At 38.6% G+C, this 14,671-nt stretch overlaps 1 long non-coding RNA gene across 1 annotated transcript in view; it reads left to right on the top strand.

Annotated features, from left to right (window-relative positions):
- Positions 1-14,671, top strand: part of LOC119428119 — a 35,177-nt gene that overhangs the window by 6,011 nt on the left and 14,495 nt on the right. The window contains exons 2-3 of the long non-coding RNA XR_005187693.1: positions 204-263; positions 11,896-11,975. This is a non-coding gene — a long non-coding RNA (uncharacterized LOC119428119). The remainder of the gene's footprint in view (positions 1-203; positions 264-11,895; positions 11,976-14,671) is intronic.

Below are 14,671 nucleotides of genomic sequence, written 5' to 3' on the forward strand. Positions count from 1 at the left end.
ATAATCCCTTTTTCACAGTGAACATTGCAAAACTTAAAGTGCTTTTTTTTTGTTTTGACTGAACCTAATTACCGTACATCTGTTACCTGACTGACAAGCTTTTCCAGATGGTTAGAGACAAACACAGGCTGCAGGAGCTGCTTTGAATCTCAGACCGAGCCTAAGCTGAGTTGCATCTCTTATTTTGTTCCCCACATTTCCAGATCCTGCTTTGATTTGGCTGTGAGGACAAAACACGAGTCAGCTGCAAGGCCAAACCAGAGGTGAGTCCTGGATGTGCATGTTGAACTCCATCTTGTGTTTACCAGCTTGCAGCTCTCTCCATTAAACGCCACACAAACTGTTTTTGTCTGTTGCATGCTTCAACAGCCCTGATCCTGTTGCTCCGAGGGTGTCAGCTGCACACACGCATTACACAGAGCCTCTCTGCACAGGCACCGACGGCAGTTTAGGATAATTGTTTACTATGTTTGAAGAGAACGACAGATGGAAAAATACAAGACTGTTAATAAGAAAGCACTCCCCCTTTGAGCTGTACACACAAGGAACCCACAGCCTTTTTATGCATTTGTGTCTGTGCAGACTAAACTGAAATTCAGCATTATACTTGTGAGTTTCACTTCACCAGTGGTTGCTGGTTTTCATGTAAGAAATCACCACAAGCAGTTTTTCCATTAGCATTTCCTGTCATCACTTTATGCACAACCGATTGCTTTCTATTGTTGTTTTTACATGATTTTATTGTTTACAAGAAAATATTAGCTGGAGCCTGTTCCACAAATCAGTAGGCTTATCAGCTTCAGGGGTGGGAATCTTCAGGCACCTCATGAGTCAATTTAAATGATTCAAAGGTCATAGTGCAATTACAAAACAATTATATCACATTTCAAACTAAATCCTGAGCAAAAGAATCTGTCAGACCTAAAAGAATCAAAATATTTTGCTCTGGGTGTCCATGTTCGTGCGGTCTTACCCACTTTGTTGAACCTTGTCGTTTCGCTGCAGTAGAATGTGAGAATGGTCGTGATGGTCACCTTCTATCACGGCTCCAGATTAGGAAACGGCGCAAAAAACTTGGCTTTCAAAAACTGAATGCAGACGCAAATCCTTCACAGTAAAAGTTGTAATGGACTTTGTAATTTGCTTCCCCTTTTACCAGTTAAGTGGAAACTTCGATGTCCCCTCGTTCAGTACTCCTTTGTAGCAGCAGCTATCTTCCTCCTTGAGGTGGAAACTTGTACACAACTTGCGTATAGTGTAGCATGACTCTTGTCTGCGTCACTTTTACCTTTAACCTCGGAGAAGTCAAAATACTGGTAACCTTCAAAGACTGGATTTCAATCCAGAAGGAGCTGTTTGTACGGCTTGGTCAGCCACCTCATTCTCATGTCTCTGTGCACGCCATGAACAGCCCAGATCTTGACTTGTCAACTATAAATAATATATATATTTTTTTAATTGGGTCAAAATCATTCATGTTTGCATTGTGATGCATTGGTAGTTAGGAGCGTGAGCGCCACGCTTTGTCTGGTTCAGTTAACGAAATTTAATATGACAAGTTTCTCATTTAGTGCAAAAACATCTGTTTAGAGAAAAAGGAAAAATGGATTTGTGTTTGAATGAATACGGGTGAATAGGCTGTAGTAATTGTCAGACATTTGTGCTTCAGTGATGTCACATAGGGATTGATAAACTTATTAGTTTTATTCCTTTTCTATTTTCTCTTTGAGACAGTTCTGTCTTTTCTCTCCGTCTGTTTTACACAGCTGTGATCTGATATTGAGGTAGACAACTAGTTTTGTAGCAGTAGCTATGTTTTCAGATAAAATTATTTAAATATATTGTTTACACACGCACAATCCGTTCACGACGAGCGTTTACATGCAGCGGGTTTTTATTCTGAATAGAAGTACTGACATGCACAGAGTGGTAAACTCTCATTAAAAAAACATAGAAGAAGTTCTTCGTCCGGGATGAACGTAAACAAACCTGAGCGCCCAAAATGGACCCGCGACAGGTTTTTAATGACAGTGGAGACGTTACTGCACTCCCTCACTGAGCTACAGGTGATACAGATCATTTTGAGCTCTTTCAAAGTTTCTAGTGGAAATGTTGTCGCTCACCGACCAGTTTTGCTTCCCTGACATGCTAATATTATTAGCATTAGCCAGGTGGAAATGACAGGTCGCACATGCGCAGTTAGGTCAGTTTTTCACGTCAGGAAAAAAATGAACAGATTAAGTGTTTACATGCACACCGTTCGGATTATGAATCTGCATAAACCAACCATCTCATTCTGATTACAAATTATTTCAGATTGAGCTGAATAAACAAAAAATAATCCAAATGGGGCGTTTACAAGACACATTTTTATTCCAAACGGCTGTTTAATTCGATTACATCCATGTAAACATAGCTACTATTCATTTTAATGTTAGTTCAGCCAGATCTCCTCAAGAAGCCTACGGTTGTATTTAACCTGCTTTGAATTATAGGCCCTGGACTTGCACCATCTGAATGCCTCAAGAAAAAAAACCAAGGCGTTATAAGAAATGGCTTCTTTTTTTTAGCTTTTGTCGTCCAGTTTCAGAAAAAAAAAAAAAAACACTTTTGTACTGTGTCCCCACAATGAGGCTGACTGATTTGTATGTTGCTAAAAGTTGCAAGTTGTGCAAACAGCTTGAGACTGAATCAAAAAGAGAATTTTTATGTTTTGCTTTTCCTGCTCAGATCTGTAGTCAATTAGCTTTAAGTGGTGTAATTGTTGCTCTGGTCATTTTTTCTGAAATCCTTTTAACCGTTGATTATCTATCGAGCGGCCTCATGTTTCCTGCCGGCAGCCAACACGCTGAAACACTGTAACACACACGTGCACCCCCACCCCGAGCAGAAACCTGCTCTCATCAAGAAATGTGGAGCACCCAGATAGAGAGCAGCTAGTGTTACACATCACGAGTTTCCATCAAGGACTTCTTCTGCTCACATGGTTTTACAGGCACATTTCTCACAAAAGGAATGCAAAACAATTATTTTCCCCGCTCTTATTTTTGATAGAGGTTAATGCACGACGAGTATTGTTTAAAGCCCTTTACTGTTTAATTTTATCCAACCACTAAAGTGGTTTCAAGCTAAAGTGAGCGGTGCCATTTAAAGCCTGGCTTCAGATAGTGACGCATGGTTTTAGCTACACAAGAACTCTTGCATAAAGATAAAACTTGTAACATGATTTCTCATCCAATTCAAACCACTCGGTGTTGCTGCGACTGGATGAACGGACGAGGGATCATATACAGTTACACATCACAAGATTAAGGGAACCTACACGGCATCAGCTGACTTTAATTTGTTTTCTCAACGCTCTGCTGAGCTCACGACGCTGACAGTCGAGGTAAACGTTTGACTTCTGTGATGGCTCTGTAAAACCGTGTGCAGGTCATTTTTAAAGGTAACGTGTCATTAATATGAGCTATGATCATTGTAGATTCAACTTTTTAATGGTAATTACCTAAATCTGTTGTAAATTGTGCTTTTTTATTTACTTGAAGTGATGTTATCATAACCTGATGGAACAAAGGCTATTTTGTTGGTCATTTGTTTATATGAGATGAAAATTTTAAAACATAAAACAATAATAAGAGTAACAGTGTCTGTCATGGAGAGACAGTAATGGGTTTAAAAAGTCTGTTGCCTTGTTAGTTATCATCATCAATGTTTATTTTATTTATTTAATAAATGAAATACTCCACTAATGACACAATTCCCACAAACATTTTGCATGCTACATTCACACTAATTTAACTGTTGGGATTTTTATATTTGGTTAGTGGAAATGTCTGTGATTAAAATGTAGATTACTCTGCAAAAATATATGTGATACATTAGTGTTAATGTTTTTTTTTAACAAAACGTATTAAAATATGTCACCTATACCAGATTTCTCATTACAGTAGTCCCTCGCTACTTCGCGGTTCGTTTTTCGCTGACTCACACAATTGGCTGATTGATGGATGAGCCGCGTGATTGGTATGAAATGTTTATTTAAAATAAATTATTTAAAATTATTTAGTATCTGCTGCGCCTTTGTGCAGCCCATACTGCAGGATAAGCGTCCTCCTGCAGCTGATCAGCTGTTCTTCATGCAGAGCGGAGAAGTGGGCGTGGCCAAGAATGCTTGCAGGTGGCTGAGAGCAGCGGAAGCAGGGAGCTGAAATCATGACATTCTGCGCTCTTAGAGCGTTTAGAGTTTAGAAATATTGTTTAGAATATTGCAGTAGTGTGGGAAGGGTTTAAACACTTAAAAAAATGTATATATATTATATATTTACTAAAATAAACCACAACTTACTGCTTGTACTACTATTCCTACTTCATGGTTTTTCACTTATCGCAGGGCTTCAGGGCACCGATCCCCCGCGATAATCAAGGGACTGTGTACTGTGTTTTAAAAGTTTATTGAATTTGTCCGGGAATGTCTGATAGTCGGCGCTTATTGACAGTGTAGAGAAAAAAAAAGTTTTTCTTGGTTAGAAATAATAATTAAAGGCATGAACGGTTTGAGGTTTTTAAAGGTTTTAATTGATAAATATTGAAAAACAGGTCTGGAAGGTTTTGACTCTTCATTCTTGACTTGTCAGTCACTTATTCCAGCTCTGGCAGCGTTTATAGATTGCTTGAAAACTCAGTGGTGTATTGAGCTCCGAGTCCTCGTATAAACCGCGGCCTACATAATGCACACTGTCGAGCTTGACCGCTCTCTGTAAATAGGTCAGTTCAGACTAGTCAGACAGATTTGGTGAGCCCCGAGGCTGCAGACGGTCTGAGCGTATGTGTTTGGTTCGTAAAATGTCGCGTTCTTTAAGAGCTTTGTAACGGGTCGTGAAATGAGCCGTTTTTGTTGACTGGTTTCTCTTGACACCAGAACTGCAGCACAAACTCAAACAATAAAGGATGAAAGCGAACGTTATGAGCCGTTCATGAGAAGCGTCCGTTATTTTGTGGACGCTTGTTTGAATGCGTTTGAATCTTTCTTGGGAACGTGTAATGACTGTTTGCTCGTTGGGCTCTATTCCCTGAATACCCTTCAGGAAACCACTGTGTATTTTGGGATCACTGCAGCTGTGTGGTTAGGAAAAACAAGTTTTCCTGCAGAATGATGACCATGCAGTGTACACCAAAATCTGTAGCTGTGTTGTCATTATGGTTATCTCTGTAACTGTTTGTCCGCGAATGTGTGTGAACTGTTGTTTGCTTCGCAGTGAGGTATGATGGGATTTAGAGGCTTTGCACAAAGAGGATCATACGTATTTTTTCCTATCTGTTTCTGCACGAGGAGGATTTGTGGACAGTCTGATAGGGTTTAAAAAAAGACGCTTCAGTTTCCATAATGATGGGGTGTCACTCCCTGAGCTCTTTCTGTCGAGATTTACTCGGCTACAGCTGTTGTTTTATGTCCTCAAAATTTGACATGATGTCACCGATTGGATTGCCAAAATATTTTGTGGAGTTTAAATCAGTACAGTTTCAAATTATGGTGTCTGTTTTATCTAATTATGTGAAGTTCTCTTTTAATCAAGAGCATTTTTTTTAAAGCTTATCATTGTGTGTTGGTTCAGTTATCTTTGTCTCTTACTCTTTGAGGGCCTGTGTACATCATTTCATTTATATATTTTACTTCTGTTTTTTTAGGTTTCCACTGATGCGATAAAACGATCTGTTGGAAAACGTAACATTAAAGCTCTGTTCCTTCTCTTGACTCAAATTTTTGTAAGTTTCAAGTTTATTTATGTATTTTTTTTTGTAAGTAGATGTGTGTACATCAGTCTAAAAAAGGTATATATGTATAATTTTATAAAAGGAGAGAAGTGACAGATGGAGGAAGAGAGAAGCGATGATGGCAGCTTTACACAGCAGCATAAAGATTTCCTTCCTGTTTCTAAAACAAACGAAGCCACAAGCAAAAGCCTGCATGCAAACCCTCAATAATGCACATGACATCACTTGAAACAACGGTTTGAATTGTGCATTTTTTCTGTTCATCTGTCCTTGATGTGGAGACTGTTTACATTTGACTGAAGTCGAACATTTTTTCTGTTCTTCCTGCTTTTGATCCCTACAAACTCAGTCTTGACACCGAGCTTGGACGTGTTCCAATTTGGCTTTGAAAAGCACAACTTCAGAGCACGCACACACACACACACACACTCTGATCATTGAAGTGGTGGCTTGAACGCAGTGTGTTGTGTGGTCACTGAGTGATGAGCTCTGGAGCTGTGTCAGACGGCCCAGTTTAATATTTCTCACACATTTTTTTTTTGTGTGTGTGTGTGTGTGTCAAAGACCTACAGATGTGCGCAAAGATGGTCCCAGAGATGATAATCAGGGTTTTTACTTATGTAGTTGTGTATATTTGATTATTTAGGCCATATTCATCCAGAATTGTGATAATACACACTAAAAGTAAAAATATCCTGCTGAGTGATGCTGGTGCTGTTGACAAGCTTCTATGTGCAAAGCAGGAACTCTTCACTTGGAAACATCAGCATTAAATGTTCAGCACTGATTGTAGAGCTGTGAGTCAGTTGGCGTGAAGGTCCTCCACTCTGACTGTTCTGGGCCAGCATCTGGGTGGTACCGCAGGTGTGGTTTAGGGTCTTCATCTCCACCGTGGTCGCAGGTTTTCTTTTGCCTTCTGGTTTTCGTTGTAGGGCTGTGTGTGTAATGTTACCAGATTCTTTCCTAAGCACGTGCCCAGTCCACTTCCTCCTTCTCATGATGATGGTCATCAAGCTGTCGTTCATTTAAGATGGTGTTGGGAGAACAACACTTTGAGCTTTAAACAGAGAGGACAGAACAGCTTCAGCTTGGTCTTTATGCTGTGCTGCTGGGACCTCCAAACATTGAGCATTCTGAATGCATTTCTGGCTTTACCTAAACATTAGAGAGCTAAGAATAAAAGCAGAAAAAGTTCATCCATGTCAGCAAAAAAGAGAAAACGGCAACAAACTGTTGAAAGCTGTCACTTGTTGGATAAACTAATGCAGTAACAGGAAAAAAAAAAAAAAGTTTTTCAGCCTTGAGGTTGTACGTGTCAGGAAATCATTTTTACAAGATCTAAGATGAAACTAGAAAGATGCAGCGCCAAAGCCTAGTACTGAGTGACTGCGCAAATTTACTAAAGAACCCACAACTGAATCAATAAAGGTAAAACTAAACAAACACTAAAAAACAGCTAAGTTAAATACTAATTTAGCAAAAGGGCAGCTAAATGTTAAAATCAGTAATGCATTAGCTAAATTACCAAAACGCATATTAAGATCTAAAATGAGAACAATAACATTAAAACTAGCACAACAAGAGCTGAAAGCAGCATAACAGGAGCTAAAAGCTAGAAATGAAGCAATTATGCACAAGTAGATTAAAAAAAAAACAGTTTTTCAATTATTTGAAGATGTCTAAATGCAATTATATAAGGAAAAAAAGTAAATTATGTTAAATAATCAAAAAGTATAAAAGGTACAAAAGCCGTAATGTGAATGAGCTGAACATTTTGATTCCTCAGTGGCTGAAATAGCTCAAACTAAGCTGAAGTAGTTGGTTCAAAACAGAAACAACGTAAATGCTGACTCAGCATTCACACCCCTTTTTAATGTCGTTTATTTGAAAATAACTACATGAAAATGTGGAAGCAATGTTTTTTTTGACAAATGATTTCTGCAGAACCAGCTTTAGCAGATGTAGTGTGATCCAGTTATTGTCTTTGACTCTCAGTTTCTCACATTAAAAAATAATTGCAGCGTTCTTTCTATTACCGGTAATGTTGGCAGGCATGTGCACAGCTCTCTTCAGGTCCGACCACATTTCTGTCAGGTTCAGATCTGGACTTTCAGTGAGCTTTTGTACCAACTTTACTTTTTAATTCTTTGCAGCTGATCTGTTAAAGGTGTTTTGTTGCTTGTTACAGAGGAGTTTATGGTTGATGGTACGTTATAATATGTTGAGTTCATAAAGTTGGATCTAATTAATTACATTTTTATTAATAATCATATGATTTTAATATGTTTTGATGAAACCTTTAGAGTTTGTACTTTGTTCAGGATGGTGTTTAATCTTAAGGCTATGGTTCTCAGACACTGCTCTTACACAGCAGGACAATATCACACTTGTATTACAGAAAAAAAAGACTTAAAGGCACATGAGAGAGAGGTTTAGATAGAAGAGGAAAGAATAGTGCCTCGCCACATCACTTCCATGACTGAACGCAACAAATTTCTAATAACCACATCTTTTAATCTACACCTTTAACCTCCATCTTCTTAAAGACACATTTCAAATATATACTTCCCAATACTGAATACAGTAGCCCTCGATACTTCGCGGTTCGACTTTCGCGGATTTGCTCTTTTGCCGGTTTTCAACGTAAGATTGTACACAACACACAATTGGCGATGGGGAAAAACAGACCCCACACCCTCCTTTCTCTTTCTGAGGCTATGACAGCCTCAGAAAGAGAAAGGAGGGTGCGGGGTCTGTCATTCCCCATCACTACTGTTCAGTCTGTGGGAGCTGATACCTGAGCGAGCGGCATGGATTGTTTATTTAAAATAATCAAGCGCAACCTGAACCGACCCTTTGGTCCAGCCCCTTGCGATCACTGAGCGGGCCAGACCCCACCTGGAAATGTCCCGGCGCTCCCGATGGCCAGTCCGCCCCGTGTCGTGCCAAAAAGTGATGGTCTGACAAAAATTGATATTAACCGTGGGAGCTTTTTTGACCATTAAAATGCATTTATTAAGGAAAAAGTAAACAGAGACATACCTTTTGCTATAATCTTGAGCAAACAATCATTTTTAGGTGTTAATTTTGTTAAAATTTTTAAGAACTGAAATGGTGAATCCTCTCTCGCACGCTCTCGTGGTGCCAGTCGATTTTTGGCAGACCAGCGCTTTTTGGCACAACACCGGGATTAGCTAAGTAACCGTAGCATCAGTTTGTCTGCCCTCTTTTCATTGTTCTCTTTAAGAGCGTTTAGAGAGTTTAGAACATTAACATTGCAAGAGTGCACAAAGGGTTAATAAAGTCTTCAAATTAGGGATGCACAATATTGGATTTTTGGCCGATATCCAATATGCCAAAACTTATTTGACCAATACTAGTACCAGTTTATTTTTTATTTTTCTAGACCTACTTACAGAGACTACATAGGTTTCTCTGCTGTGGAATTAAAATTAGGGATGCACGATATTGGATTTTTGGCCGATATGCGATATGTTAAAACTTATTTGACTGATCTGTCCTTTGTCAGAACATAGCTCTCTTATTTTGGCTTATTTGCTACAAAAAATGTGCAACAGCTGTAAGAGCTGGTGACATATATTCAGTAACAGCCATATGAGATGCATAGCACTTTGACTTAAATTAAATGAAAATTGTTAAATGTTATTTATTAGCATTAGTCACCTGCAATGCTGTCTCACTTGTGGAGGCTTGTTCCAGGTTCGACATCCTCACCAACGAAAAATGCAACTTCCACACCGCCGATATTTTGAAATTTCCTCTACGCCGTGAGAGATCAGGTAGATGCATGTGACGTCATCGCATTGTTGTGACATCATGACGTTGTTGCAACGTCATCACGTTGTGCTGCCACTGCAGGCAAAAACAGCGCCTTTTATATCAGCAAGTTATTTTAATGGAATGGTCGATGTCTGATATTGAACTTGAATGTTAATATCGGCCGATACCATGCCAATAATATTGTGCATCCCTAATTAAAATTCTACATTATTCTGCATGGTGTTTGTTAGTTTGGCCTGCTACCAAATGCAGATGTAAAAAATATATACAAATGTATGCTTTATACCTGTACAATATGTAACTACTTTGCAAAATGTGTCCTTGAGGGAAGAGTGTGGATTAAAAGTGTGGATCATTGTAGTGAAGCCTTCTTCTTCAACCATCGACAGAGACCTCATGTCAGTGACAATTATGTTTTCAGTGAAGACAGCTGCTTGCTGTGGTGAGCATGATGTCTTTCCATCATGAAGGCTGTCATTGTTTGTTGTTGTTTTCTGGAATGAGAGAGTAAATATGTATTGCATCATAATTTATAGCAACTCAAGAAATGCCTCGTTTCACTTACAGTGTTGGGTTAAGGCAAAAGTAGCTCAAAGAGCAGTTAAACACACACACACAGAATACTTAATTGCACACGTTTGAGTAGACGTAATAAGTTCCTTTAATTCCTGTTTAAATGCAATTCATCCTGCCATACATGCAGTGTCACTCAAACTTTGCCGGAAAATTAAAACGTGAAGCTTAATCATTAAATTATTACCATCTTTGTGTTAGATTTATGTATAAATCACATTTAAACACTGCTTGTACCAATTAAATTAAATAAAAAAAAATAATGCACATGTTCTCTATCATTGCCATTAATCAGATAAACAAGCAGCAGCATCAGCTACCAGAGAGACTGACGTTACGTTTTCTCACTTGGAAACAGAACAAATGTGAATATTGTAGAGACTCACCTGCAACACATGAGTTGAGAGTGAGACGAGTTGTATCTGCTGCTGCTCCTTCATCCTCCTCGTGACTCCGACATGTCTACGTCTCATCAGCGTGGTTCTCCCGTGTTGTGTCGTCACTTTTTCAAAGCTGCATGTTGCGCAGTTTTTATCTTTGTGAAGTTCTTCCACACTTTTAACGACTTGGGTCGAACCGTTTTCGCTGCGTCGGTCATTTGTAAAATGTATTTAATCTCCTTTGAAAACGCCACCTCTGCTCTGCTCCCCCCCTCGCTCTGTTCAACTCGCGCTGCAGTTTAAAAATTTTTTTTAACTTTATTCAGTCAGCCAACATTGACAACGCTCTGCTGGTGAACAAAACGGCTCCGCAGCGCCGCGAAAGAATCGATAATGGAATTCGTTGCCAACACTTTTAATAATCGATTTTTATTGATTTTATCGATTCGTTGTTGCAGCCCTAATATATATATATTATATATATATATATATATATATATATAATATATATATATATATATATGTATGTATATATATATATATATATATATATATATACATACACACACACACCTTTTATATCTGTAATTTATTTTGATTAAATAGCCGATGTCCAATATTTAATTTTCTCTAATATCAGTCAATACTGATACCATGCAGATATCGTGAATCCCTACTTAAAATATATTTAAATCCTAAAATAAATATAACGTCTTCAGATTTTCATCTATCACTGGGGTGTCTGGAACGTAAACCCCCACGATAAGTGATTCCCAAAAAGTCCACATGATTTTAAATGGCAATCTTTTAGAAAACAAGAAATGATTTGCACTGGTTCCGTGTAGCTCTCTTCAGCTTGATCTCCTGAAAGTCTTTGTTTTAGCGAGAACTTGATCAAAAACGCTGAGTCATGCTGAAGCTGCGCTGGCCTGAAGTGGCCTTGATAACGACTTTGGTTCTGACCACATTCTTTCTGCTTGTGAACATTAACACAAGTGCTTTAATGTTCAACAAAAGTGTGTTGTTTTGACAGGTGGTTCTTAAAGGAAATGTGAAATATATCTGGTTTGTATGAAAGGAATGGTTTCTTGTTTGTTTCTCACTCAAGAGTTTTTACGCTCTGAAGATATTTGGCCGATTGCACGACTTTGATTTAGCTGTTTGTGTGTTCAGACGTGGTTTTTGGCATCAAGGTCCAAGTTGCTACTGTCAAATCATTACCTCAGCGATTTTCCTGTTGAGGGGTAGAAAATTAGCGTTCTCCTCCCCCCTCTGTCCGATCAGAGGACACACCTCTCCAGGTGCAGATCTGTCTCCTCCTCACTTCATTACTCACGCTGCTCGTCTGTCTCTCACTTTGTGTTTTCAGTCTAAGATGCCCTGAGAGGGAGAAGAGAAATGTAAATGGCTTCCAAAGTAAAAGATGCTGTGGTGTGGTACCAGAAAAAGGTAAGAACATGTGTAACTCTGCTTTGGTTTTGCTTCTGTATAAAATGATTATATAAAGATTGGTTATCACTACATTTATTTAAAAATAAGTCGTTTTACTGCATATCTGCTTTAGAAAATAAAATCCTCTAGTAAGTTTTGCTTTAACAGATTTGGGATAGTTTAAAAAGACGAGGCTGGTGGGGAAAAAGATGCGGTTGTATTTACCTGAAATTCTCCCGTTTTGTTGGCTTTGTGTGTTTGTTTGTTTGTTTTTTAATAACTTGAGCAAAATGTTTTTTTTAAATGATAAAAGTTCAATATTCATGTGAGCTTACACTACTGCTTTCATTGTCCATTCGCTCATTTTTATTTTGCAGCACTTTGAGATTTTCAACAAATCTGATGTTGAAACAAAAATATAAAACCACAATTACTCTTAAATTCTGCAAAGTACATATCTTTGTACAACATCATCTCTAATGGTGTTAGGACAAAATCAAAACGTTTAAAAATAATTTAATTGCATATCAGAATGAAAGCAACAATGTTCAGTTTAAAACTTGCACGGTCTAAATAAGTTTATGATGCAGTGCTGCTAAAATGTGTCACGTTTTATAACGAGCAGAAGTTATGGGTCAGTATGTTGTTCTGTATCTTCATCAGTCAGGATGGAGCTCATCCACAACACTGACGTTTGCAGAGCGTCCTCATACTGAGTTCAAGCTTGTCCTCACGGCTGTCAGCAGCTGCAGCAGGTCCGAGTCGTTCAGGACGGTCCGCACCGGGCTGGTGTTGGATGTCCTCTTGTTCCGTTGTCTCAGATATCGGATCCTCTGCTGCGCTGCTCAGCTTACACCCTTCATCTGCCCCCTCGTACCTGTCTGCCGTTTCAGCCTCCTCCAGCTCTTCTGTCTCTGCCTTTAAATTTACCCTTTTCTCTGATTGTTCCGCTCGCAAGACGTTGATATCAACTTGAGCTGTTCTGGTATCGGATCACACTGAACATGACTCATCAGAGGTGACAGACTCTGATTAAAGGTTTACTCTGAAAACATTAATTTCTGTAAGAATAAACACTAGTTCTCAAATATGATTACAGACAAGATTAAAGTCTTGAGGCACCACCAGAACTAAAACGTTTTAATTAAAGCGTTAAAAGTTGGATTATGACTAGGATGTGTAAAGATTGGGCTTGATGACTTTCACAGGGTATCTGGTTGCATGTGTTTTGTCAACCTAAGCTTGTCTGGGCAGAAGCATCACCAGAGAGGACAATCGCTGAGTCAGGAATGAATAAACGTTTTTTAAGGAGATGCCACACCTGTCGACAGGGCGTCTTTACTCACAGCCTCTCATTTAAGTTGGTTAATTGCCTTTGTCCCCCACCCTAAACATCATACTTCATGTCATGTACAACTCAACTAAAAACAATCTGTTCCAGGGAGAAGATATTGTAAAAAATGAAAAAAGCTATAAATTTACACACCCTTAAATGAACACTTTGTTGAAGTACTTGGTTTGTTTTGTTTTCTTGGAAACACACCTTCTATCAATTAAAGTGACAGGAATTAAGTTCAGCTGTCATGGTAGGATTTTCCTGTAGTTTACTTGGTAGGATCTTTTATCAAAATCCAAGGTTCACAGAGCTCACAAGTACTGATGAAATGATCTGCCAAGAGGTCTACAGCAACACCGAAGGAGCTGCAGGAACTTTAGCATGTTTTGTACTACCGGTGACAACAATCTCCTGTGTTCTCTGCATGTATAGACCCTGAGGGTAGGGTTGTAAAACAGAAATATTTTCTGTAAAAAAACATCCAGGCCTGGTTAAATAGCACAAAAATTACATCACTGGGAAAATATGTTAAGATCTGATGAACCCAACGTTTCAGAAGATCTGATAATGCAAGAACAAGATCGTTAAAAAAAACACCAAAACCACAGCGAAACATGATGGTGGCAGCATCATGCTCTCTTTAGCGTTTCCTCAGCTTAAACTGAGGTTTTAGTCAAGGTGGATAGAATTATGAACAGTTTTATTCTAAAGCCTTCAAGTGGTTTCTTCTAGAAGGCTGAAGATAAAGAGGAATGACCCCAAACATACAGTAGTCCCTCGCAACTTAGCGGTTCATTTATCATGGACTCGCTCTATCACGGTTTTTCAAAATAAAATTGGACATGGTACAATTGGCTGATTGATGGATGAGCTGCATGATCAGCGTGGAATTTTTATTTAAATTTTATTATAAATTATTTAGCACCTCCTGCACCTGTGTGGAGCCCATACTGCAGGATAAACTTCCTGCTGCAGCTGATCAGCTGTTCTCTGTGCAGAGTGGAGACGTGGGCGTGGCCAAGAGCGCTTGCAGATGGCTGAGAGCAACTGAGGCAGGGAGCTGAAATCATGACATTCTGTGCTCTTTTAAAGTGTTTAGAAACATTGTTTAGAATATTGCAAGAGTGTAGGAAGAAATGCCTATATATATATATATATATATATATATATATATATGCACATTATGTATGCACATTAAAGTAAACTACTACTACTTACCACTCGTACTACTATTTCTACTTCACTGTTTTTCAATTATCGTGGGGCTTCAGGATACGGATCCCCACGATAAATGAGGGACTACTGTGTATGTATATTTATATTTAGAAATATGTATGTATATGTATATATATATATATATATATATATATATATATAT

This window comes from Nematolebias whitei, chromosome 22 (genome assembly GCF_014905685.2).
Source record: "Nematolebias whitei isolate Nwh7 chromosome 22, NemWhi1, whole genome shotgun sequence".
NCBI classification, from domain to species: domain Eukaryota; kingdom Metazoa; phylum Chordata; class Actinopteri; order Cyprinodontiformes; family Rivulidae; genus Nematolebias; species Nematolebias whitei.